General features: G+C 45.2%; 1 long non-coding RNA gene across 1 annotated transcript; it reads right to left on the reverse strand.

The window, feature by feature from the left end:
* Positions 1-642: 642 nt before the first annotated feature.
* Positions 643-22,890, reverse strand: LOC142803238 (uncharacterized). The gene is made up of 3 exons (XR_012894020.1): positions 22,769-22,890; positions 7,591-7,642; positions 643-788 (listed from the first exon to the last, which is right to left on the reverse strand). It is a non-coding gene; the product is annotated as an uncharacterized LOC142803238 (long non-coding RNA).
* Positions 22,891-24,651: the final 1,761 nt, after the last annotated feature.

Below are 24,651 nucleotides of genomic sequence, written 5' to 3' on the forward strand. Positions count from 1 at the left end.
CCTAGCCACTCTCTCGCCAGAGGGGTGGGAGGCAGTCTCCACCAGCCTGGCCATTCAGTTCCAGGCCGTACAAAGGGCAGAGGGGGCGGCTACCTGGTTCAACCTGGCGGATCACCTATTCCCTTAAGTCAGACGACAATAAAGTTGTGTTCTCTGTCCCTCTCGACCACAGCTAAGTTCTACGAGGAACGCACTGAAACAGTAACAGAAACAAAGAAGCGCTAATATTAAACCCAAGTTAATGTTTTTCATTGATCAACACCTTCGTTCTGAATCGATGGCTACCAATGGCTCTTGATATATTTCACATTCGCTTTGCTCGAAGAAACCTTCCAAGATCAATGGGTGCTGCTTCCGATGCATGTTAAATTCTAGCTGGGGCACAATATTCAATTCGCCTTTTCCTTCAGTTCTACACTCTTCTCTAAAGTATGTGGAACTGAACAAGGAAACTTCACTTGTTTTGAAGTGTTTTCATGTTGCATGGTTGTTGTATTTCGTGTTAGGTTTCACTTTAACGTAGTGTTGTTGAACAATTAGCAATCGTTTATTTAATGCATGATCTTTTTTTCGGAAGTAACAAAACCTTGGATGGGTTTGACAGGCTCCAGCTACAATACGTGAATACAGAATTGACAACAGTTTATTTTTCACTTCATTTTATTCATTTGTTTACATTATTCGTACACGCAGGTTCCATTTCTCTCACCGCTGTACGCTCTGACGACACATCTGCAGTGTTTAGGACAAGCACCCTTGCTTCGTTCACTTACGGTAAGCCGACACTCCTGCACATTGAAGAAAATGCAGATATTACTGTGGGTTTGCGTGTTCATCGGCGTATCTATTACGCGTAAATTAATAACCTAAGCTTCTTTTGTATTTCTACCTGATTGGCAATAAGCTGTAAGGCAAGCCTTTCGAAATAAGGTATAGTCACTCACAGTTCAGTCACACACTATGATGGCATTCAGAGATTAAAGCTTCTTGAAATGAAACAATTCAAATCAAAAACACTCACACACAGTTCCGTCATACGAACGAAGCAATAAATGACACAAACACGAATTGAGATCTAACTCGAAAATCGGCAAGCAGATATAACTGTGCCGCGCACTACTCAAAAACTAGAACGTACGAAAAGAACACAAACACGAGGAGCGCGAACGAATCCCGTTCACAGCACGACGCTTGACACGCTGGTTGAACACAAAGGACGTACGAAATGTAGGCACACGTATGAGCCAGTGCTATCATCTTCGCAACCACAAGCGCTAAAGATTAGCCTACCGCTTGTGGTGTTGGTAATACCCATGCTGCTTTTTTAAAATGCATGCTGCGGTTCATGAAACATAAAAATTACACCAGTAACCTTCCCCGCACATGATTTCTGTCATATCGATAACCATGCTACGTGTGATCTACCTAATTTTCAATGGTAGTGGTGGTGGTGGTGGTAAAAACTTCATTTGACCAAGGGATTCGGGCACGTATGGCCCTGGGTCCCCGCATGGCCCCCACTGCGCTATGCATTCATGAGTTCATGTAGTTGCGTGACGAGGGTGGCCTGGTCATTGGCAGTCCTCTGCTTGGCCGGATCAGTTGACCGCAGCAGGGTCTCCCATTGCTCCTATATGGTCAGTGGATGTGGGCCCCACGGGGGAGGGCTTGCCGGGCATTCAAGGAGTATGTGGGTAAGGACAATGTGGGGATGAGTGCATTGAACACAGGATGGGGAGTATGCTCCTGGATAGGTGCGGGAAAGAAATTAGGGAGAGAAAAGTGTGCGGGTCTAGAGGCGACGCCTTAATATCTGGTGAAAATTGTCCAGGGATTGGTGGGGTGGAGTGTATAGCTGGCGTTCCGCGCGGTATGCTTCAGTCATCTCGCTGAAGGAATGCATGCGCTCCCTGTAAGAGCCGGAGTCGGAGTCCACCACCACCCGGTTGATGAGACCTCGGGCGTGGTCATTGGTGGCTTCGTTGGCGAGATTTTCAGCGTAAGCAGACACACAGATCAGCTCCACAAGGCGGGCCGCATGTTTGGCGGGCGAGCTATGTATGCAGAAAGCGGTCTCATGTACTTGACCTCGCGCAAAACTTAGAATTGCGATTTTTGAGTCGGAAAGGACGTATTGGGCATCAGTGCAAGTGAGGGCAAGTGCGATCACCGCTTCTTCCGAGGATTTCGGGCTGGATGCGGGAGCTAGGTGGAGAGTTGCGATGGGCAGAAGTGTGAGATCAGCGACTGCAACTGCCGCGTCATCGCCCGTGCAAGCTGCGTTCACCCAAACAGCATCTTACTCGGAACAGTAGTATTTGTGAAGAGCTTTTGCACAGGCCTTGCGGTGGGCCGATTGATATGCAACGTCGGTGTTTCTAGGGAGAGGCTTTATGATGTGCTGTGTATGTATGTGTGGAGGGACTGGTAGAAGCCCAGTCCCGACCTTATAAGCTCGCATACCGCAAATTAACCATTGATGAGATGACTTGCATTTTTGACCCAACTACACAAACGGTACTCTCACGGGCACGATAGCTACCCACTAAAGCCCATGTTCAATCGGAAAACTTTCTTTCAGTTATTTATACTAACATTAGGAGCCTATTGCCTAAACGCGATTCCCTGCACAGTCTCATCCAGGCTACCGAGTGTAAATTAGTAGTACTAACCGAAACATGGCTGAATTCATCTATCTTCGACTCAGAGTTGCTTCCTATTTTTGCTGATTCTGATATTTTCCGCTGCGATCACCAAAACAAACGGGGGGGGGGGGGGGTCTTAATCGCTGATCACCATAGTTTGCAAGGCTGCGCAGTAGACATTCCTTTTTGCCTCGAAATTATCTTCATCTGCTGCAAAGCTGCCGCTCCAACCTTTACAATTGGCGTTTGCTACCACCCCCCTGAATCCGATCCCTCATTTTTTGAAAACTTTTATGATGCTCTCCAACCGCCAACTTCAAAATCGGACGGTTCCCCTCTCCTACTACTTGGAGACTTCAATTTCTCTTGAATAACTTGACCCAAATTAACATTACCGACTTCAAAAAATAATATTGAAAGTGACTTTGTAGAGAATTGCCTATTGTTCAATTTATCCCAAATGATAACATTCCCTACACGAACAACCCATAATTCAACAAGCCTGCTAGATTTACTCCTAACGTCCGAACCTGGTAAAATCTCGTCGGTTTCTAATCTAACCAGCCTAAGCGATCCCTCATTCATTCATGCCATTTTGCAATACAGCTTGCTGAACCCCCCCCCTCCAATTAAGAAAAGAATAACACTATACGACAAAGCCGAATATGAAAGTATGAATAACGAACTTTCCTTATTTTACGATTGGTTCCTCATAGATTTTCGGAAATGGTCTGTTCACGAAAACTAGGAGCTTTTCAAAGAGATCATGAACAATTAATAAACACCTATATTCCTACCGTCACGATTACAGAACGTCCTACTTCTCCATGGTACAACAACGCTATAAAAAGCCTAAACAACAAAAAGAAGACATATTTCCGCTTGGCTAAATCATCGAATTTCAAGCAAGCATGGGGAAAATATCGCACAACTGAAAAGCTTTACGAATACATTATTTCAAATGCTAAGCGAACGTTCTTCTCGTCTACCCTCCGAGACAAGATACGCACTAACCCCAAACAGTTCTGGAAGGCCATTAGTCCAACTCATGTGAAATCTATCTCGTTATGCGATCCACAAAATGTTACAATCTCTGAGTCCTATGTCACAGAAACACAAAATTCTACATTTTGTTCTCTCTTTACCGATGAACCCGAAGATATAATTCTTCGTGCTTGCACTTATGATTTCCCTGTTATGCCTACCGTCATCTTCAAACCTGACGGTATCATTAAAGTGATCGAGTCATTAAAAGTGACGTTATCAGCTTGAATTGACTGCATAAATTCTAAAGTTCTGATAAACACTAAATATTTTTCTGCTGTTATACTCTCTCATATCTTTCAGCAATCACTGTCATCTGCAGTGGTGCCACGAGACTGGAAGGTGGGCAAGATCATTTCAACTCCCAAATCAAACACGAAAATCAAACACGGAAATCAAACACGAAATAACACTAATTCTAGCGGTGGCTTTTCGCGAAGCTTTAGACATATAGGTTCTGCCGCCTTCTTTTCAAGTAACTAATGCTAATTCCAAAAATTGAAGACGCAATGGAGTAACGCGAAGTGAAGTCGTTCTGAATAATTAGTCTATCAGATATCGACTACAAGATTTCGATAAAAGTTTTAGCAAGGAGACAACAGACAGTTAATAATAACATTGTAGGTGACTGCTAGACATGTGAAAATAAAGGGTGCACTATATTCACTATATTCACAAGCACGAATTATACTGGAGTTCTGTGATGCCAAAATTATCACATCGCGATGATCCAGGCAGATATATGAAAAGCATTTCACCGACTACCCCATGAAGTTCTTTTCATTTCGTTAGACTATGACCATGTTGACTGCATGATTCCAAATGCAGTTCAAATGGCGTAGGCTGGATGTAAAACTTAGCTCATCTGTAACAAAGCTTTTGGGAAGCGAATTAGTGTCAAACGTTCTGTGAGAAAGGCTGTCTTTTGTCTTCTTTTTTATTTTCAATTTAAATAGAGGAATGTTGCCGAAAACTCTCGAAAAGCAGTAACATAAAAATGTACAAAATACAAGAAGCTGAAGTGAGTGTACTGGCATACGAATATGATATACCTGTGTTTCGTAAAGATTATGATAGTATCGCTGAAACCATATAAATTTTGAACCTTTATTGTAATGCATGTGGTAGTTTGGTAAACTGGAGCAAGTGCATGAGTTACTGGCCCGGCGAATGACCTGTGTCTCCAAACTCCGTAGCCAGTATTCCATGGACTATACTACATCAGTGAAACCTAAGCGTTCCATTGGAATTTTATTGTGCCAGCGAACCGTACTGGCGGCGTCAGGCCGCTGAGCTTCGAGAAAAAGCTCGTCAACTGAAGGGTTTCCGTTTATTAGTTTTTGCCAGAGCTACTTTGTAACATAATTTTGATCAGTAAGCTCTAGTACGTCTTTCAAATATTGCATTGTTTGCTTTGTATTGTACAGAAGCTTCACCGAGTCTTCGCTCTTTTCTTAAGGGGTTCTTCTTGGTAGCGAACAAGCAAAAGTAACCTTTCAAGACAGGTTCGCTTTAGTGGGCATAGTCTGTGTTATTTGTATCTTCGTAAGATAATTATTTGGTTCATGTTTTTACAAATATATTGAGACCTCTTCATACGTACTGTTATACCGCTCAGCCTTTGGAGACTGTTGCCAGAATTTGTGTTGGCATCTGGCCACATGAAAGCAAGCATTAGAAGTTGTACATATAAGTAGTTGATTCATGTCTTCTAAACACACGTTTTTTATTGAAGAATCTCAATACAGTCTCGCGTAAAAAGTCATACAAAACTATAGTTGAAACAGTTTTCTCTGTTCCTTTTTACAGAAAAATAGCGTGTTAGCCCAGGCCAGAATATCTTAAGCCATGTAGAAAAATGGAGGTAACACCAGGAGCAAAAACCTTTTTCTTTAAATTGTACACTGGAACATTGCCTATGCAAACATGGATGCAAGAAAAAGGCTTATTTGATCCTTGGGGTGATGAGTCCTTTCTCTTCAAGAAGCCGGAAACAATTAAACAGGTTTTTCTTGGCTGCTGGGATGTGTTCTTTTTTATGATGTTGTGCGAGGACTTAGAAAAGAGATCTGCCTCTTGATGTCTATGACATCAAATTTCTCCCAGTTACAAATTAAGAAAGAAATTGAAATGCCTTTCGACCAAGCTATGTTACTGGGCCTGCACAATATATGGCAATCTACAATTGCGCTGCGTCGTGCCGATGTTAATGCACGTTCATTTAGGCAATACTTTTTTCAATGTACCATTTCATTCGCGGAATCACAAATATTTCAACAAGACGTGCCCGAATAGCCTTATCAAGTACAAAGCCTTCTACAAATGAAGGAATTTTAAGAAGGTTATGAACTTTGGTGCTTTTACCTCATCTCTTTTGATCGCGTTTGTCTTTTGTTTGTTGTATATTTGTGTATGAATGCTGTAGGTACACAGGCAATAGAGAAAGAAAAAGAGACGTGGTTGTGTGTTAGAACATCCGCTTGCCAAGCACACGACCCGGGTTTGAATTCTTCTCAGACCCAAAATTTTTAAATTTATTTTATTTGCGCTTTTCTTGAATATTTGGTCCTGCAAAAATGCTGTATGTGGCCACTCCTACAGCCAACGACAATATCTCCCAATGAAGACGGCAGTGCCTATTTGTAACATTGGCTCTCATATGTTTATTAAAGACGATAGTCTTTTTTGGGGACCTTCGACGAGAAAATTTTGGTCCGTCTGTCTGTCTGTCTGTCTGTCTGTTTGTCTGTCTGTCTGTCTGTCTGTACTTTTGTCTGTTTTTCCTCTCCTAATGGCATCAGGTATTTGAACCGGCCGACTCTATCCGCAGCGACCACCAATGTTGCTCAAGGTTTAGCGTTTATACTTGTGCAATTGTCAATTAAGAAGCAATTATGGCACATGGCTAGGGCACCATAATAACACGTATATATTTTGCATGTGCATTTTTTACTATAAAATGCATAGAAAAGTAATTTTAAGGACTGCAGGGCTTATCACTCTGCGCTGACCATGCAGCGCTTGCACGAAACGGCAAGTGTTTGGAACGCTTTCCTAAGACGAGATGGTGGTGCCACCTACCCGTCGCCTTGCCTTCTACTTCTTATTACCTCAGAGATGGGCGCGCAGGCCAGTCTCGGAGCCACGCATTTAATTTTCCAAGAAAACTGCAGATGGCGCTCATGTCTCACGTGTGACGCGACTTCATGCGCCCGTTCGCCTCCGCTGCATGCTCGAGACAGTCTAACGCAGCGCCTCCAGAATACCATTCACCGAGTTTCTTGAGCAGAACATCAGAGAAATGTTTTGTTCACTCTCTCCACACGCAAGACTATCGTCTTTCGACGACATTTGCAGAATACATGCAGATACGTGGCCAACTTTTTTCAGTGCATTCTTTCATAAGTGGAAGAGGCAAGTACAACAGGTCGGCCTGATATTCATTACAACTGCTTCACTATAGGATAACCGAGAATGTCTTACAGTTTCTTTATTTTCAACATTTCTTCTTAGTACGAAACTCTTTCTCCATTTTTCGTTTTTTTCAGTATTATTTCAGTCTATATTAACAACTTGCCAGCTCTTAATGCAGCACCATACATTGCTTTTTAATTCTGACACATCGTCAGGAAATCCACAGTACAGGCGGTACCCTGGTGCGTGTAGTTTATTTGTAAACTTTTGCATGGAATATAGGAAACCTTGGGGCAAGTGTGAACAATTCTATTAACCCTATATTTATATAAATTTTATGACAAATCAATATATAATAATAAGAGTCATTTCCGAGTGGAATGAAATACCGCATTATTCAATGAAAATCGTCAATTCCGTATAGTTCAGACGCCTCAATAATATGATGCTATTAGTTTATTGCGATGTTGCTTGCATAAAAACTCACCTGACCAAAGCAGTGGGGGGAAGTTCTGCACATTCCTTGACAAACAAGTCCACTGTAGATATTTTTTTATAATGAAAAAGAAGGTGTTCGTGTAAATTTAATAACTTGTTTGAGGAAAGCTATATGTCAGTCACATTAGCAGTTTCATTGAGCTGGAGACAGTATATTTGTATGTACACGCAATGTGCTTTACCGTCATAAATCTGTGCTATGCATTTCTGGTATTTGCAAAGAAATGGCGTAGACCGAGTACAGTTATCACGTGAACAAATATAGGCTAGGCTAAGGCAATATCCAGTTAACGAAAGGTGGTCTGAACACTCATAGTTTCTGCTATTTAGAAATTGGGTGAACTGCAGTAAAATTAAAGTTCAATAAAGTGAACACCTTCCTGTACGGCATTAGCAGTAATCAGGAAAACTCCAAAAATGAGTAGATAAAAGCAAAGGTGAACACGAACGTTTCTTTGCAATGAACAATTCGTTAAGAGCGAAACGAAATACCTACAGGGAAGTTGGTGACCAAGTGTAAGTAACCAAAGGTGCCGTGCAGATGACCTCACGCTTGATAAGAATATGTATCTTCGTTGTAGCGAGAGTGTGCTGAAGCTTTTTAAGGAGGATACCAGCTCACTTTAAACTTCGGCAGTACGAAGGAGTGCTACTATTTGTTCGCTTTATCTCAGCATTGGGTATAACGAGTGTCATACGTGCTGGGCGTACTATCCGCATCGATTAAACCGAGTTTCACTTTTCCCATTCCCTGACTCATGCTTGAGATGAATTGAAATGATATTCTGTGGCTGTCTTCTGCTCTGAAAAAACACAATGGGCAGTTGAAAGGTGAGTGTTAAAAAAAAAACTCGGTATAAAAGAGGCCGCTTAGGGGGAGCACGCTTGATACAATTCACGGAAGGTTGAGCTCTCAGGCAAAGGGTTAGTTGGTCCAATGGATTCTAGAGAAGCGTACCAGCCAACTGCCTAACGCTCCTTATTCGCACATTTTGCAGTGCCTTAATAATAAGAGGAGCGTACTAGCCAACGGCCTAACGCTCCTTATTCGCACATTTTGCAGTGCCTTAATAAATTGGTACCGAGTATTGCGTCCTTTCTGTGCTCTCGATCGAAAAACTCGAAACAGTATGTGCTGGGGCGAAACAAAAAGACTTGTGGGGTGTTTCAAACTTGTCCACAGGCACGCAATATCAAATACTGGGTTGGAAATTTCGTTTGCACAGTCTAGTAGAATGGGGGTCTATAGGTTTATTTTTTTACGTTATTTCAATACCTTCCAAGCCCGAAGGCGTTGCAGGAGGGAGTGGTTAAGAGTATACAAAATAATAAAAAGTCAGAGTGAATGAAGGAAAATGCTGCTAAGAGGAAACATCGCATTCAACAGCAGTGTTAAAAGCAGTGTTATTGGTCAATTGGGCAACAGAGGCTCCAGCCTCTCATGCCGACCTTAAAGTTAGATCATCATACGGCTGCAGATCAACCAGTGCGCGGGGTAAGCAGTTGGCGGCACAGTGCTTTTGGTCGGTATTGTAAACGACTTTGTGAAATTCAAGTCAGGATTCCACCATGCGAGGTGCCATAAAAGTCCTTCGAGCTTGCCACCCAACGCAAAACATGTTTTTTTGTTCATGGCCTTGAAAGAACTGCCGTGTAGACAAGATCACAACCAAGGTGCAGCCAAAATAATGGCAAGGCACTCCTTATGTGCCCTTGAATATTTTCTTTGCCCTTTGACAGTGAGCGAATAGCGTAAGCGATGAGCCCTTCTCAACCATCTGTTCATTTCTCCCGTACCTTGTATTTGACACAGCGTTTGTCCATATATATGTCTGTATCTTCATTGTCGTCGAAGTATGCGAGAATCGGTAGTGACTGCGAGCGTTCTTGTAGCGTTCGGAATGTTGCTTCCTACGGAATTTCCCGCCTAATGTCGACGTCACTCTTGGTCAATGTGCCCCATCATGGTGGTCTAGTGGCTAAAGTGCTCGGCTGCTAACCCTCAGTACGCGGGATCAAATCGCGGCTGCGGCAGCTGCATTTTCGATGGAGGGGAAAATGCTGTAGGCCTGTGTGTTCAGATTTGGGTGCACGTTAGAGAACCCCAGTTGGTCGAAATTTTCGGAACCCTCCAATACGGCGTCTCTCATAATCATATGGTGCTTTTGGTACACTAAACCCCACGTATCAATCAATCTTAGTGTAATAATTGTCTCTGAAATGCGAGAAACGTTTTGTACAAGCCGCTTGTAATAAAAACACATGCCACGAAATATACGCATGGCGTTTTTGTCGATGCCTGGCGGAAATGTAGTGATGATGCTAATTTTATGCAGGTCGTGGAGGACTCCGGAGGGGTTAATCAGGCACCCTAATTTGAACTCTTCGTATGCGAATCGGCTCTTTTTAAATGTTAGCCCTTTCGTGGCGAACTTTGGAGGCTTTGACCGCTTCTCGGCCTTTTGGCTAGGACCTTTTTCAGTCAACAGGCGGCAAGTTTTTCAAGCTTAGTCATCCCCCGGGGCTCGCGATCGGCTCGGCCGGTTGCCTGCAACGTGAGGATGGCTTTCCGGGCGCCCCCTCCTAAAGCGCACTGCTTTTGCTTCAACGCTTCGACAGATTCTACCGCAGATGAAATCATCGACGCTATTGAAGAAGTAACCGGGCCAAGAGGTCTCAAGTCCCTTCAGCACCAAGGCGGAACGAAGTTCTGCATTTCAGTAGCCACTGCGACGGCCGCAGCGAAGCTGTCGTCGCGGGGAAGTTTCGTCCTCAACGGAGTCTCAGTACCAGTCACCCAAGTCGGACCTCAAGTAGTCGCAGTAACAGTCTTCAGGTGCCCCCTCTTTCTTGGGGATGCCTCTTTGGCTGCAGCATTCACCCAGTACGGCAAAGTAATCGACATCTATGAACAAACGTTCAAAGGGCGCCAGCACGTGGGCAACAGTCTCCGAGTTGTACGGCTGGAGATGATCAAACCACTGCCGAATTTCCTGACCGTGCAAGGGCACCGTGTAATGTGCGACTATCGGGGCGTGACGAAAGTCTGCTCCCGATGCTCCCAAGAAGGCCACGTGGGGAAGGACTGCCACACCCCGAGATGTGCGAGGTGCGAAGCATTCGGCCACGACACGACAGGATGTTCCGCCTCATGCCGCCGGTGCGGCGGGGAACACGCGACCGCAGACTGCCTTCAGCCAAGGTCGTATGCGGCGGCCGCGGGGGAGAAACCTCCCCCAAGTCCGAGAGTCCCCGAACCAGAACACGAACCTCGTGCGGAAGTCACTGGCCCCCGGGGCAATGCCGAAGAAGTACAAGGTGGGAGGGCGCACAACCCTCAGGAGGAAGAGCCCATTAAAGACTGGAGTGCAGTGGTTGAAGATTCGTCCCCAAGCCCGCAGGTGACAAGCGACTCCGCATCCGTGTGGGAGACGGAGTCACTGTCGGGAGCAAGTCAGCTCACCTCAACGAAATCGGGCGACACAAGGCAGTCGTCAAGCTCCATTGAGGACGCACCCCCAAACACCGAACCCTCGCAGGGCAAGTCTGGGGGCGTCAAGCACTCCAGCGGTCAGGTGGCCGTCGGGCGAGGACATCGCACGCCCGCGAGTGAACTTCAGCATCGGAAACCATCGGGCGACCCTCCGAGCACGCCGCAGGACCAACAACCGCTGAGCCCGGTGTCCCGAGTGCTTAAGCAGAGCCGAGACCCTAACCTTCGGAACCCACTGAACGACATTTTTGGACCTTTGGGCGAGGACTACGGAATGCAGCTGGACAAACCGGATTTGAAACGGCCATACCAATCGTCGGAGTCAAGCTCCGAGGAAGTGGGAAACCCCCGCAAGCATGCGGCGACGGAAACGCCGCATACCCTGGGCCCCTCCGGGTCCAAGCCTCCGGACGCGTAAAGGGCGTCGACTGACCCGTCGTTCACCAGCGGGAAGGTATTCCTACCTTTAGTAATCATTTCTCTAGCAACATGGTTAACATAATTACCCTAAATGTACAGGGGTTTTGTAAATCCGATAAACAGACAGAGGTTATCCATTTTGCTAGAGAGAATTTTATTGACCTTTTGTTTCTTCAAGAAGTAAATTTTGTGTCGCCGGCAGATGTAACAGCGTTTCGTAATCGGTTCAATTTACCGTGCTATTTTTCGCTAGCGTCCACGCGCAGTTGCGGTGTCGGCGCGGTGATAATGAACGCCGCCCTTTTTTCCACGCTCTTTTGCACTGTTGACAGCGTCGGTCGAGCGTTGCAGTTGAAATGTAAGATAGGCAGCCTGCGTTTGCGCTTTGTATGTGTGTACGCGCCGACGCGAAGGAGAGACACGAACGCTTTTTTTCGATCGTTATCGCCCTACTTCATGGACGAGTGCGCGACAGTGCTATGTGGGGATTTCAACTGTGTCACTGATAGCATGCGAGATGTACGGGGCCCGGGCCAAGGCAGAAATGTTAACAACGCTCGCGAGCTCGTCGGCTTAACACAGGACTTCGGGCTCCAAGACGCATGGATTCTTAAGAAAGGCAACACGTTTGTCCCGACCTGGAGAAGGGGTTCATCGGAGACAAGGCTAGATAGATTTTATGTCTGTAAGGCCTTGAGTCCTGTGGTGGCCGACGTGGCGGTGCGCGCATTTCCGGTAGAGGCGGGTCGAATTTCCGACCACTTTCCTGTGGTTCTGTCTATGGCCTTGCCAGATCGTCGGTTGGACGGGGTGCGCATATGGCGCCTCGATCTAGCGGTGCTCGCAGATGACGCGGTGAAGGAGACTCTAAGGGCGGGGGTTAAGGAAACACTTTCGGGCGCGAGAGACCCCTCTCAGGAGTGGGATAGTTTAAAAGCACAGTGGCAGCGTTGGGCTAGGGAATGTGGTAGGAACGCGAGACTGAGACTCACGTACGAGCTTAATGAAACCCTGCGGAAGATAAGAATACTGAAAGCAGGCGCCCCCTTGACTCCAACCACGAGAGAGTACTTGGGAATTTTGACAGCCCGATACAACCGGATCTTCCTGCAAACGACCCAAAAGGTACACATACACCCGCCAGACTCAATTTTTCAAGACACGCCTGACCTCAGCCGTTTCTTGACTTCACGGCGCTCGCCGAATGGCCCTGAGTACGCGATGGCAGTGTGTATGCCGGACGGGTCGGTTTCGGAAGAAAGCATAGATATAGACACGCGCTTTTTGAAGTACTTTTCTAACTTGTTTGCTGAAGGCGACTCACAAATAGATGCGAGCACGGTAGTCAGCGAACTTGAAACCCTATGTGCTGAATTGCCTAAATTACCGGAAGAAGCAAGCGCAAACCTAAGGAAAAAAGCGTCTGCCGCGGAAGTTTACTCCATTTTGCGATCATTGAAGGTAGGTTCAGCCCCGGGCCCGGACGGTCTGCCGACCGAATTTTATAAAGAGCTTTGGCCGGAAATTGGTGCTGGCTTGGTAGCCATGATCAATAGAATTTTAAAAGATGGGATGCTCCCAGACTCATTAGCGGAGGGTAAACTAATTTTACTACCTAAGGAAGGGAAAGATCGTAGACAACCGGGATCATGGCGACCAATAACCGTGTTAAACGCGGATTATAAGATTTTCGCGGCCGTCCTAGTGAGTAGACTGAAGCAGTGGTGGCCCGAAGTGATTTGTAATCAACAAACGGGCTCGGTGATGGGCAGAAACATTTTTAACGCCCTCACGCTCACTCGGGACCTCTTGGCGTACATGGCCCACACCAAGACGCGAGGGTTTTGCATTTCCTTAGATCAGGAACATGCTTTCGACCGCGTCAGGCACGAATACCTTTTCGGTGTATTAAGCAAGTATGGGCTTCAGCCCAAAGCTGTTGCTTTGTTCCGTAACATCTACGCGAACATGAGAAGTGTCTTGGTGCTTAACGGCGTGGCGAAGGGGACGATACACCTAACTAGAGGCGTTCGGCAGGGGTGCTCTCTGAGCCCCATGCTATTCGTACTGTGTATCGACCCCTTCCTTCGTGCGGTCTTGGCTGACACTCGAATACGCGGCCTCCCCCTCCCGGGCACGGCCACGGTGACAGTATCTGCGTACGCCGATGACGTCACTGTGTTTGCTCGAGACGAAGATAGCATCTTGCAGGTACTCACGCGTTTCGGGGAATATGCTAGGCTCTCAGGCGCGAAGCTAAATATGAATAAAAGTAGTGCCATGGTGCTCGGCAACTCGCTCCAATCGAGTCTACCACACGACCTCCAAATAGCTACGAGGCTACGGATTCTCGGTATCACTTTTGAGAAAACAGGAGTTGCACCCGATGTGTGGGAGGAGCTTAGCCGGGAAGTGACTGACTCGACACAAAGAGCTACGAGCTTTAAGTTTTCCTTTGCCGAGAAGGCATATTTGATCAAGTGTATTTTTTTGGCGCGGGTCTTTTATGTCTCGAGAATAGAATTTCCCCCGGAAGCAGTGTTGAAGGCCCTCGACCGAGCCGTATTTTCTTTCTTTTGGGACGGGAAGACAGAGCGCCTGCAGCGAGATGCACTCATGCTTCCTCGGAATCTTCGGGGCTTTGGTCTCCCGTGTATTGGTACGACGGCGCAGCTGCTCGCACTTAAAACAGTGCTGGGAATTTTAGATGATGTAGGGGCACCCGCAAGACCACTCGTCATGTTTTTTCTAGGCCCGCAGCACAGAGTGCTGGTCCCCCGAGCACAGGGAAATTTGTGTCCAAGCGCGGAGCATACACCGCCCTATTATAAGGCACTTGTGGCGCTCTCACGGGAGCTCACGGCCATGGACCCGGATCTTGATCCGCGAGAAATTGCCCCTGTGCGGCTATGTGAACAGCTGGTTTCTACCAGGGGCACGTTACGAAGCCCACCACCCACGTTCCCATGGCCCGAGTTAACGACGGGTAAGCTACCAAAAGAGGTAGCTGACCTGCAATGGCAAAGGGGCTGGCGAATTTTGCCCACGCTGGAACGATTACAGCGTTGGGGGGTGGTGCAGTCCGCCAGGTGCCCCAACTGCGGAAACACGGAGACCGCGACGCACGCGGTCTCAGCCTACGTGGTGGCAAGAACATTTTGGCAGCTAATTCACAGAACCATGCCCAGCCTGCGTGTCGCTCACTATTACACGAGAGACCGTTGCCCCCGGGGTAGGTTTGCTCGATTAGTGATCGCCGCTGGCGAGTTTGTGCTCTGGCGTAATCGCTGCAGGGCGGCTGTCCGACGGCAACGCCTGCGGCTACAGTGGCCGCTGTTATCTCAGTTTCGAGAGACACTTGTGTGCTTCCTTGAGGCGCAACTAGCAGCTCACGGGGAAATAGAATTCTTGAGACATTGGTCTTGCTCTTTTTTGGGAGTGACAGGAGATAAGATGAAGCTCTCTGTTAGATTCCCCGACTGTCAAATAGTTTAAGAAATTACCATGTGGGAGTTGTTTGTGGGTTCATTTTCCTTGGCTGTGTGTTTTCCTTCCTTTTTCTTTTTTTATTTTTTCTTTGGCACAAGCTGACATTGTTAAGTTGCATGGAAAACGTGTCTGTTGTACAAGCTTGAGTGTTATAGGAAATAAGCATGTTCCGTCACGTAGTATGTGTTGAATTGTAATTAGATCCACTTTTGTATGTGCAATGATATTGACCAGTAGTGCTGTAGTTGTCTCGTGTTTGAACTAAATAAAACTTTTCTCTATCTATCTATCTATCTATCTATCTATCCATCCATCTATCTATCTATCTATCTATCTATCTATCTATCTATCTATCTATCTATCTATCTATCTATCTGTCTGTCTGTCTGTCTGTCTGTCTGTCTGTCTGTCTGTCTGTCTGTCTGTCTGTCTGTCTGTCTGTCTGTCTGTCTGTCTGTCTGTCTGTCTACGACTTTTAGCTCTCGTGGCTGTTTCGATACTGGTATCAATTCCTAAATCGTTATGAGCCCAAGCGACAGACCCTAACATGGAAATCATTACATGCGTGTCATGTAACAACATGACTACATGCCACACTCATGATGCGCTCACGGTCGTTTTGCTAGCATCACATATGCAAAATTTCGTATTACGGGACGTGAACGAATGAAGGTGTGTGACTGCTGCAAACATGATAATCGTGAGATGCATCACATGTAACAACATGACAAGACGCCACGCTCATGATGAACTCATGGCCGTTTCATTACCATTACGTACACCAAATTTTGTAATACGGGACGTGAATGAATGATGAAAGTATGTGACAGGCGCAAACATGATAGTCTTGAGATGCGTTTCATGAAGCAACCTGACAACCTGCCACGCTCATGATGCGCTCTCAGCCGTTTCGCTAGCATCACTTACACCAAATTTCGTATAATAGGACGTCAGTGAATGACGAAGGTATGTGACTGGTGCAAGCATGATAATCATGAGATGCGTGTTATGTAAAAACATCACAACTTGCCATGTTCATTATTCGCTCACGGCCGTTTCGCAAGCTTCACATATACCGAAATTAGTATTACGTGACATTAATGGATGATAAAGGTAAATGACACGTCCAACTATGATAATCAAGATATGCGTGTCATGCAAAACATCACCACAAGCTACGCTCATAGAACGCTCACGGCCGTTTCGTAGGCTCAATATATAACAAATTTGGTATCACGGGACTTGAATCGACGATGAACGTATATGACAAGTCCAAACTTGTTAATCATGGCGTGCGTCTAATGCAAAACATAACTGCAAGCTACACTTATAGCACGCTCGCGACCGTTTTGTTAGCTCCACATATACCAAATTTGGTATCTCAGGGCGTGAATATACGACAAAGGTGAATGACACATTCAAACATAATAGCCACGACATGGAAGTGACGTACGGCATAATTTACATCCACCTCGTAACGTTTTGCTGATTTCGAAGTGACATTTAAACCTTCCGCGATCCTGCTTCGCATATCATCGACTCCCAAAGTACGTGATATCTGCCTATTTTTTTGTTGTTCAATTGTCACGCCTGATTACCTGTTTGCGTGCATTACTGTTTCAAGGCCTCGTAGGTGTTCATCAATCTTGAGAGCAATGAAGACGACGACATCCATATAGACAAGTGTATAGTTTACTCCGACCAGCACTCTGCCCCTAACACGCTAGATTTTTGCAAGCGCGTAGCACGCCGAGTCCAATAGCATGATTTTGAAGCCGAATAGGCCGTGCGGCGTTATGAAGTTGATGTTTTTGTAGTCTGTCTCGTGGACCAGATATGGCCCATAGCTAGTTCTTGTTTAATTAAATTTATATAGGGAGAGTTTTCTGCCAATGCGTGGTGCGGGCTACTCCTCTTCTCTTGCACAAAAGTCGACATCGCACATTTTGTAGCAAGCACAAGCCTGGCACTACACATGTATATAGCACAACACTTACGCAATGAGTTCACGTTTCTCAACACTGAGTGTCCACACCACACAGAAATGTGTCCACACTACATATAAATGTGTCCGCACCACAATAAGTTTGTAAAAACAAAAGTAATCACACCAATTTAAGTGTTCACACAAAACATGAGAGTTCAATAAAATGTCTAAGGTGACTTTGTCGCTTAATTACTCAACTGCTTTCAAAAAAGTTTTCCCACAAATATCGTAGTGAAATGCAACAATACTGTTTTGAAACATACCGGTTAACAGTGAAGTACTTTTGAGCTGTTTCTGATTCCTCCAGAAAGTGAACGACTGCACGCGCTGCCGTGGCTTGCAGCTTTCCTTTTTGCTATGGACTGAAGATTTTCGCAATTGATCGAGGGCGCTTATCCAAAAAATTAAGTTTTTGAAAAAGGTTCTTTCGAGATACGTCATGATTGTTACAATGCAGAAGAATGTGCTCCACGTCTTCTTGAGCTTCTCCACATCAGCAGGTAGGACTGTCAACTTTCCTTACTCTATACAGGAAGGCCTTTGTGCAGGCTGTACCAAGTCGAAGCCTATGAATGACTGTTTCTACCGATCGGCTAACCTTTAGAGGAATATTAAATTCTATACCGGGATGACTGTTATACAACAGAGAGTTTTGCGAATTATTTTTGAACCAGGTTTCCATAGACAGTCGACAGCTCAGCTTATTTATCAGACACCATGCACCACTCATTGATAGAGGTAGCAGTGATACAGTATTTTCTTGATGTACTGCATCTGCCATGTGATCAGCTATGTCGTTTCCTGTGATTCCACAGTGGCTGGGCACCCACTGGAACATTATGGTGTGGTTTAAATCTTTTGCTATAGCGTCCGTCCTCTGTATTTCATAAGCGAGCTCACAAGCTTTGTTGCCCAAGCTGATTCCTTTCAAAGAAGCTAATGAGGACAGTGAGTCACTGATAACTACCCATCGAAGTGGACCTGGCTATAAACATTTGAAGCGCAAAGCACAGAGTATTGCATAGAGTTCTGCCATTGTGAATGTTGTGAAATGGCTGAGTTCAAAAGCTTTTCTCGCTTGGTATGCAGGTACAAATAATGCCTACATAGAGCTTTGATTACGGCATAATCCGTCGATGTACACGGGAATATTGTCTTCATATTTAGTATTAATGTGTGTTAAAGTTAATTGCTTTATTACAATTATGAACATATTATTTTTAGACTTCAATCTCAGAATTGAAGATGTAATATCAGGGATAGAGAGTCGCCATGGTGGGTGTGATGCACATTGAGGCAATCATTTGTGCGTAGGCAGTAAACTCTTGCATTCTATATAGTTTTATGTATTCTTTCAGTTGATCTCTCCTGAATAGCTCGGTAGAGGGGATGATCAGCGTGTTGAATAGCCAACCAAAGATAATGCCGGAAAGTTTCCGTAAATCTCATAGCATGGAAAGTCGGGTGACGAGACTCCGCAATTATCAAAGCACTGGCAGACGCTGGCGGTACACCAAGACACATACGAACACTTCTGGCCAAAAATCTTTGAATCCTCTCCTCTAAGTTCCGTGATATCCCATGTAAAATCGGGGCCGAGTAGGTATTCTTTGTCGAATGATTGCTGAATGTACACGCAATAATAAAGAACGTGAACTAATCCATCTCCCTCCGGTCAGTCGACGTAATATATTGATAAGGGAGTTGACTTTGTCCTTCATTGATTTTATCTGTGAAGGCCAAGACAGACGTTTGTCTAAAATAACCCCTAAAAATTTGTGCTGTCGCACAAGTTGTAAGCGCTGAGAGTCTATCTGAAGTTTTAATTTCTTAGGACATTTCCTTGTGAATGGAAGTACAGATATTTTCTCAAGAGAAAGAAGCATGCCTCTGCTCTTAAAAAGTCATTGATTATTGTCAGCCCATCTGAAAGTTTTTGCTGAACTGCTTGAATGTTCGTGTCTGATGCCCAAATGCACAGATCGCCTGCATATATAGAATATTTCAAACTTGTAGGAAAGATATGAGGTATTTTCGACATAATGCAATAAATAAAAATGGGCTTAGTACGCCACACCGTGAAACTCCTTGGCTAACTGCATGCTCTTTACTTTTACCGTCAGCTGTGTCAATGAATATTCTCCTGTCTCTTAAGAATTCTGTAATCCATCTTAGTGTTCTGCCAGCTATTCTCAACTGAATTAAACCGTGTAGTATATGAGCGTGGCTGTTTGTGTCAAATGCTCACTTTATATCTAGAAATACTGCAACGACACTTCTTCCACAGCTTGTCTCATGATCTATATAAGTTACAATGTCTAGAATGACATCCATAGTGCAGCGGCGTTTACGAAAGCCTGCCATATTTTCTGGAAGCACGTTCGCACATTCCATCCCTCACTGAAGCCTAGCGTCTATCATCATTTTCATAAGTTTAGAAAGGCAACTAGTCAGACTGACTGGGCGGAAATAATGTATGGATAGAGGCGTTTTTCTGCTTTTGAGAATTGGGACCACTCTTGCAACTTTTCAGGAGGGTGGAAGGCACTCTGTTGTCCATGCATCATTAAATATCTTCGACAAAGTATATGTGGCCACAAGACCCCGGTTTTTTTATAGCTGCATATGTTATCCTATCAGAACCAGCTGCTGTCCTCTGTCGGCACGCTGCAAGTGCGTTATTTAATTCTTGTAATGAAAACGGATGATCTAGGTCTTCGTGATATGTATTGAGAGAAAAAGTAATCAATGCTTTGATATCCCCAACAGGCTTAATATATTCAGGCGTGTGAAATTCATCCGCAACGGTTGTTTCCGGTACATTCTTCACTAAAGCTAAGGCTCTAAATAATTGTTCATGTGTTACTGCCTCACTTAAAGAGCGTAGAACATTCCATAATTTTGACTCGGATGTAAGTGGCATTAGCGAAGTGCAGAATTCCCGCCAGCGCTTTGTGCCTAGTCTATCCGGTTGTCGTCTCATGTGGTCATGCGTTTTTTGACAGTCTCGGTAATCTTCAAGTAGACCCATGCGTCTCTATTGTCTTTCAGCGCTGCGGCGAATGCCCCAAGTCTTTCGTATTCAGCGTCTACACCAGCGTAACCTTCAGGAGTTTTAACGAACTAGGATCACTGATTTAATTTATTTTCTATGAGTGATACTAAGCTGTCATTGTCAGTAATAGTATCAGCGTGGTGTGATATACGCTAACGAAATGCTTGCCAGTTAGTTATCTTTGCTGAGGGCCTATATTTAGAAAAGCTTAGTTTTGGATGATGTATCATCATCATCAGCCTGACTACGTCCACTGCAGGACAAAGGCCTTTCCCATGTTCCGCCAGTTAGCTCGGTCCTGTGCTTGCTCCTGCCAATTTATACCCACTAACTTCTTAATCTCATCTGCCCAGCTAACCTTCTGTCTCCCCCTAACCCGCTTGCCTTCTCCGGGAATTCAGTTAGTAACCCTTAATGACCAGCGGTTATCCTGTCTACGCGCTACATGCCCGGCCCATGTTCATTTCTTCTTCTTGATTTCAACTATGATATCCTTAACCCCCGTTTGTTCTTTAATCCACTCTGCTCTCTTCTTTTCTCTTAAGGTTACACCTATCATTTTTCTTTCCATTGCTCACTGCGTCGTCCTCAATTTAAGCTGAACTATCTTTGTAATTCTCCACGTTTCTGCTTCGTAGCTAAGTACCGGCAAGATAGAGCTCTTATATACCTTCCTCTTGAGGGATAGTGGCAATCTACCTGACATAATTTGAGAGTGCTTACCAAATATGCTCCACCACATTCTTATTCTTCTACTTACTTCAATCTCGTGGTTGCTAGATTAGGATAGGTGAATGATCACTACTCCTTGTGTCAATGACTGTTCGCCATGAAGCCCAAGGTGCAATATCATGTCAGCAGAACTTGAGATCTAGGCAACTCGAGCAAATAAAACTCCGTAAGAATGTCACTGAACCGTCATTTAACAAGCACAATGAACTATCCTGAATTGCTTTTTGTGTGTACTTTCCACGACGATCGCAGTAGGCACTTCCCCACATGACATTGTGGCCATTGAAATCTCCGCAATATATCACAGCTTTCGTGTACGTCTGGAAAAGTGCTGTCAATGCAGAAATTGAGATATTTGTGGAAGCCTGGAGATAAACGCTGACTACTGTTATATTTACTCGACGAAATCTAATCTCACATGCTACATATTCTGGATAATCCGATGATGTAGCATTCAACTGTAGTGATGGCACATCTTTTCTCACATATATCATCGCTCTGGTCAGTCCTGTAATTCTAGAGGACATATACACAATATAGTTCAATAACTGAAAAGTAGTGTCCGCCCCGGCCTCTGCAATATATAACACTGGAAAGAAGCTCTGAGCCACCAATTTTCTTAAGTGTGCACACTTAGGGCGAATACTATTCGCATTCGATTGGGATATCGTGACATTTTGGTAACAATTATTCATGCCTTGCCTGCGAAGGGACTGTTGTGGCTAATTGTAACACTACCTGTTTCATCGACAAAATGACTTTGACCTCAGGAAGGTTGTTAGCCTGTGGTATGGCGCTAGTATGGCTTTCAAAGCCATGAACAACGTTGGCATGACAAGATGAGCTATCGACACACAGGAGTTTTCTGGTTGCGGTACACTTACTGGACGCGATGTGCTCGTGCTTTCTCGTATCTTAACCACGTGGTTGCTCTTTTATTGAGGTCTCTCCTGAGACTCTTGTCGTCGTGATGCCCATCAAAGAAAGCATTTAGCGTGCCACAGTCGATCCATGGCCTCATGTATTCGTGGTAGAGGATATACGCCATTCTTCATTATCTTTTTCAAGGGATACTAGCCAATAGAAAAACGCCGAGTGCCATCCTTCTTCCTCACCTAGACTGTATTACGTCACGCTGCAGCATTTCGTCGACTTGTTGCTTTATAGCGTCTACCTCTCGCATTGAAGCCCGGTAGGGACTCTAACGTAGGGGTCCAGGACTTTCTTCGGCAATGTTACGGTACTTCGCACGAACTAATTGTCGGAGACGCGATCGCGACTAAAAAAATTTGTGGTAATGCTGTGGAAAGACCCGGAGCTACTGTTGTTGGTGAACGGGAAGACATGAATTCGCGCTCAATGATCGCTGAGGTATTAGGGTAGTCGTTCTGACTTCGTCAGAATCTGAAAAAGAAAGTGCATTGCCGAAAGAAAAGATTTCTTCGATGAATGCAATCATTGTTTCGCTGTGCAACTGTCTGTATTCTTGCCTGAAGTTCTCTAAAATAACGCTTCTTTTTCCTTCATGCAATGAAGCGATGCGTCTTGTGACGGAAATGTCACAACCTAGCAGCTAACACTGGTCGCTTTTTTTGACACCATCGATGCCTGCAGCTGTTTCAGTGTGGCTGGTAATGACAATACGGAAGCCAGAAGGAACGCCGACTTGATCATCGAGTTCATTCAGAAAACGCTGACCTGCATTCTTATTTCGGCAATATTTCGGTACTCTGGTTGCATTTCTGCGTTTTCTAATAGCGGCCCGTCGATCAGCTACTTGTAACGAACGCCAAGACGCTGTATTCAGAAGGTAGCTAATTCGTGTCAAGTGCACCCCATACCATGAAGAAATACTCGCAGAGATAGACATTGCATGAATTTCAAAGAAACATTCATGTGCACGACAAATGTACACTGTAAAACAAAAAATAAGGGTAGCATTACTTTCTCCATGTCCTTATAATGCTAACAATCTCGTCTACAGCACTTACGTTAGTAAAGCGATGACCGCAACGAGGATTATATTCAGCATGCGGAATGCGATCACCTTCTGCTCGGACAATAAAGAAGGTGCTACAGTGAAACTGGCAGTCTAGAGAGAGCTTGCATAGCAGTTGCAACTGAACAATAGATGACATTTTATTTCGTTGGGAATACGTTTTTTTTCAACCATGCATTGTTCTGGCCAGGAAACAAAATAGTCGCTAACTGCCTTTAAATGACGCTATGTTGGCACATTAGGTAGAAGGTATCACCAATATTCCTTGGCGTATAAATATCTACTAATTGTGCGCTTTATAAAATACACACAGTGAAATCTGACTAAACTATCCAACTATAGACTTGTGGTGAAGGCTTTTAGTTCGTCGATAATGTAAAAGACGAACAAAGACAATGCAACGTTCTTTGTCATTTTACTGCATGCATATCAGTCGTTCGTATCAGCCCTCCTTACTAAACGCGGTCACTCCTGTAGAAGCGCACCTGGTATAAAACGTCACTGGAACAAATACATTGATCAGGAAAGATACACGATGAGATCCACACGTATTTCCTCTTGCGTACGAATTAAGCGAAAACTTCTGGTTGTTTAAAGATACATACTACGCACTTTTCTAATAAGACATTATCTGAGATTTTTCGACCCAAAATCATCATGTCGTTCTGAAAGACGCTGTGGTGGAGGGCTCCGGAAATTTTTATCACTCCGGGCTCTTTAACGTGCACCATAAATCTAAGCACGTGGACCTCGATCATTCTCACCGCTATTGAAAATGTGACCCCCCTGGCCGGTATTAACGCGACAGCGTTAGAGAGCTCGTGTCGCAGGAATTCCGCCGTCAGCGTCGGCACCGTTGGTTGTGAGCGAAAATTGTCCGTGAGCAAAAAAACTAGACAGAAGCAAACAAAATAAAGGCTAAAAGTTTCAGTTCCATCGAGGATCAAACCGGGGCCGTTGTCACAGAACGAGCGCTAAAAATAGGCGCGCCGCCAAATTCTTGCGATAACGGGCGGGAGAAACGCCGCGAGTTCAAAAGAAAAAAAAAAGAAAACGAACATCCAAGGCTCCCCGGGCGCGCGCTCTCCCCTCGGAAGCGTGGCTTCGCCGACGAACCTCCTCACCCCACATCGGCAGCCCAGCAAGCCCGCGATATTTCTAGAACGAAGGAGGCGTGGCCACGCCGAGTTGAGTCATCCGACGCGGAGGGCAGTCGAACCGTCTCGCCTCTCCCCAGCCTTCGCTGCGTATCGCGCCGACGAAATGACGAGAACCTTCTGGAATCTCCCGCGGAAGGTATTTAATCGAGCGGCCGAGACGAGAGAGCAGGAGAAGACAGAAGTGAGCGCCAGAGCGCGTATGGATTCCGCCGTGTAGTCGGCGAAGGTTTTGGTCCGTAGGGACGAAGCCGGAGATGAAGAGGATTTCCACCTGAGGTGTGAAGGCTCGAGCTACAGGCAAGAGCGTGTGTTTACCGCTATCGAGCGAAGACGCGTGGCAACAGCTGCGTGTGTGAAGCCGACGTGTTTCCGGCGAAGAAGTTTGAAGCTTGGAGAGTGGCCAATTGAAGATGCGAGGTTTCCTGGAAGAGAAACTTCGGGACAGCGGAACGGCAACAACGCTGGATATTGAGTGAGTGATTCTCGGAAGAGTATCATTCAGACTTTGGTTCCAAGGACTTTGGACTGAATAGGTTTTCTATCTCTTTAGTCTTTAAGGATCTTGGTTGTTCAATGCATGCGACTGCATTGTAGTGTGTACTGTTGTCTGTGTCCGTTGTTTGAGTGTGGCTAATTGTACTGTGTAGTGTGTTTATTGATTGGTGACATATTGTACTCAACTATTGTGGAGTGTGCATTCTTGTGTATTGTTTTC

Source organism: Rhipicephalus microplus, chromosome 3 (genome assembly GCF_043290135.1).
Source record: "Rhipicephalus microplus isolate Deutch F79 chromosome 3, USDA_Rmic, whole genome shotgun sequence".
In the NCBI taxonomy this organism is placed as follows: Eukaryota; Metazoa; Arthropoda; class Arachnida; order Ixodida; family Ixodidae; genus Rhipicephalus; species Rhipicephalus microplus.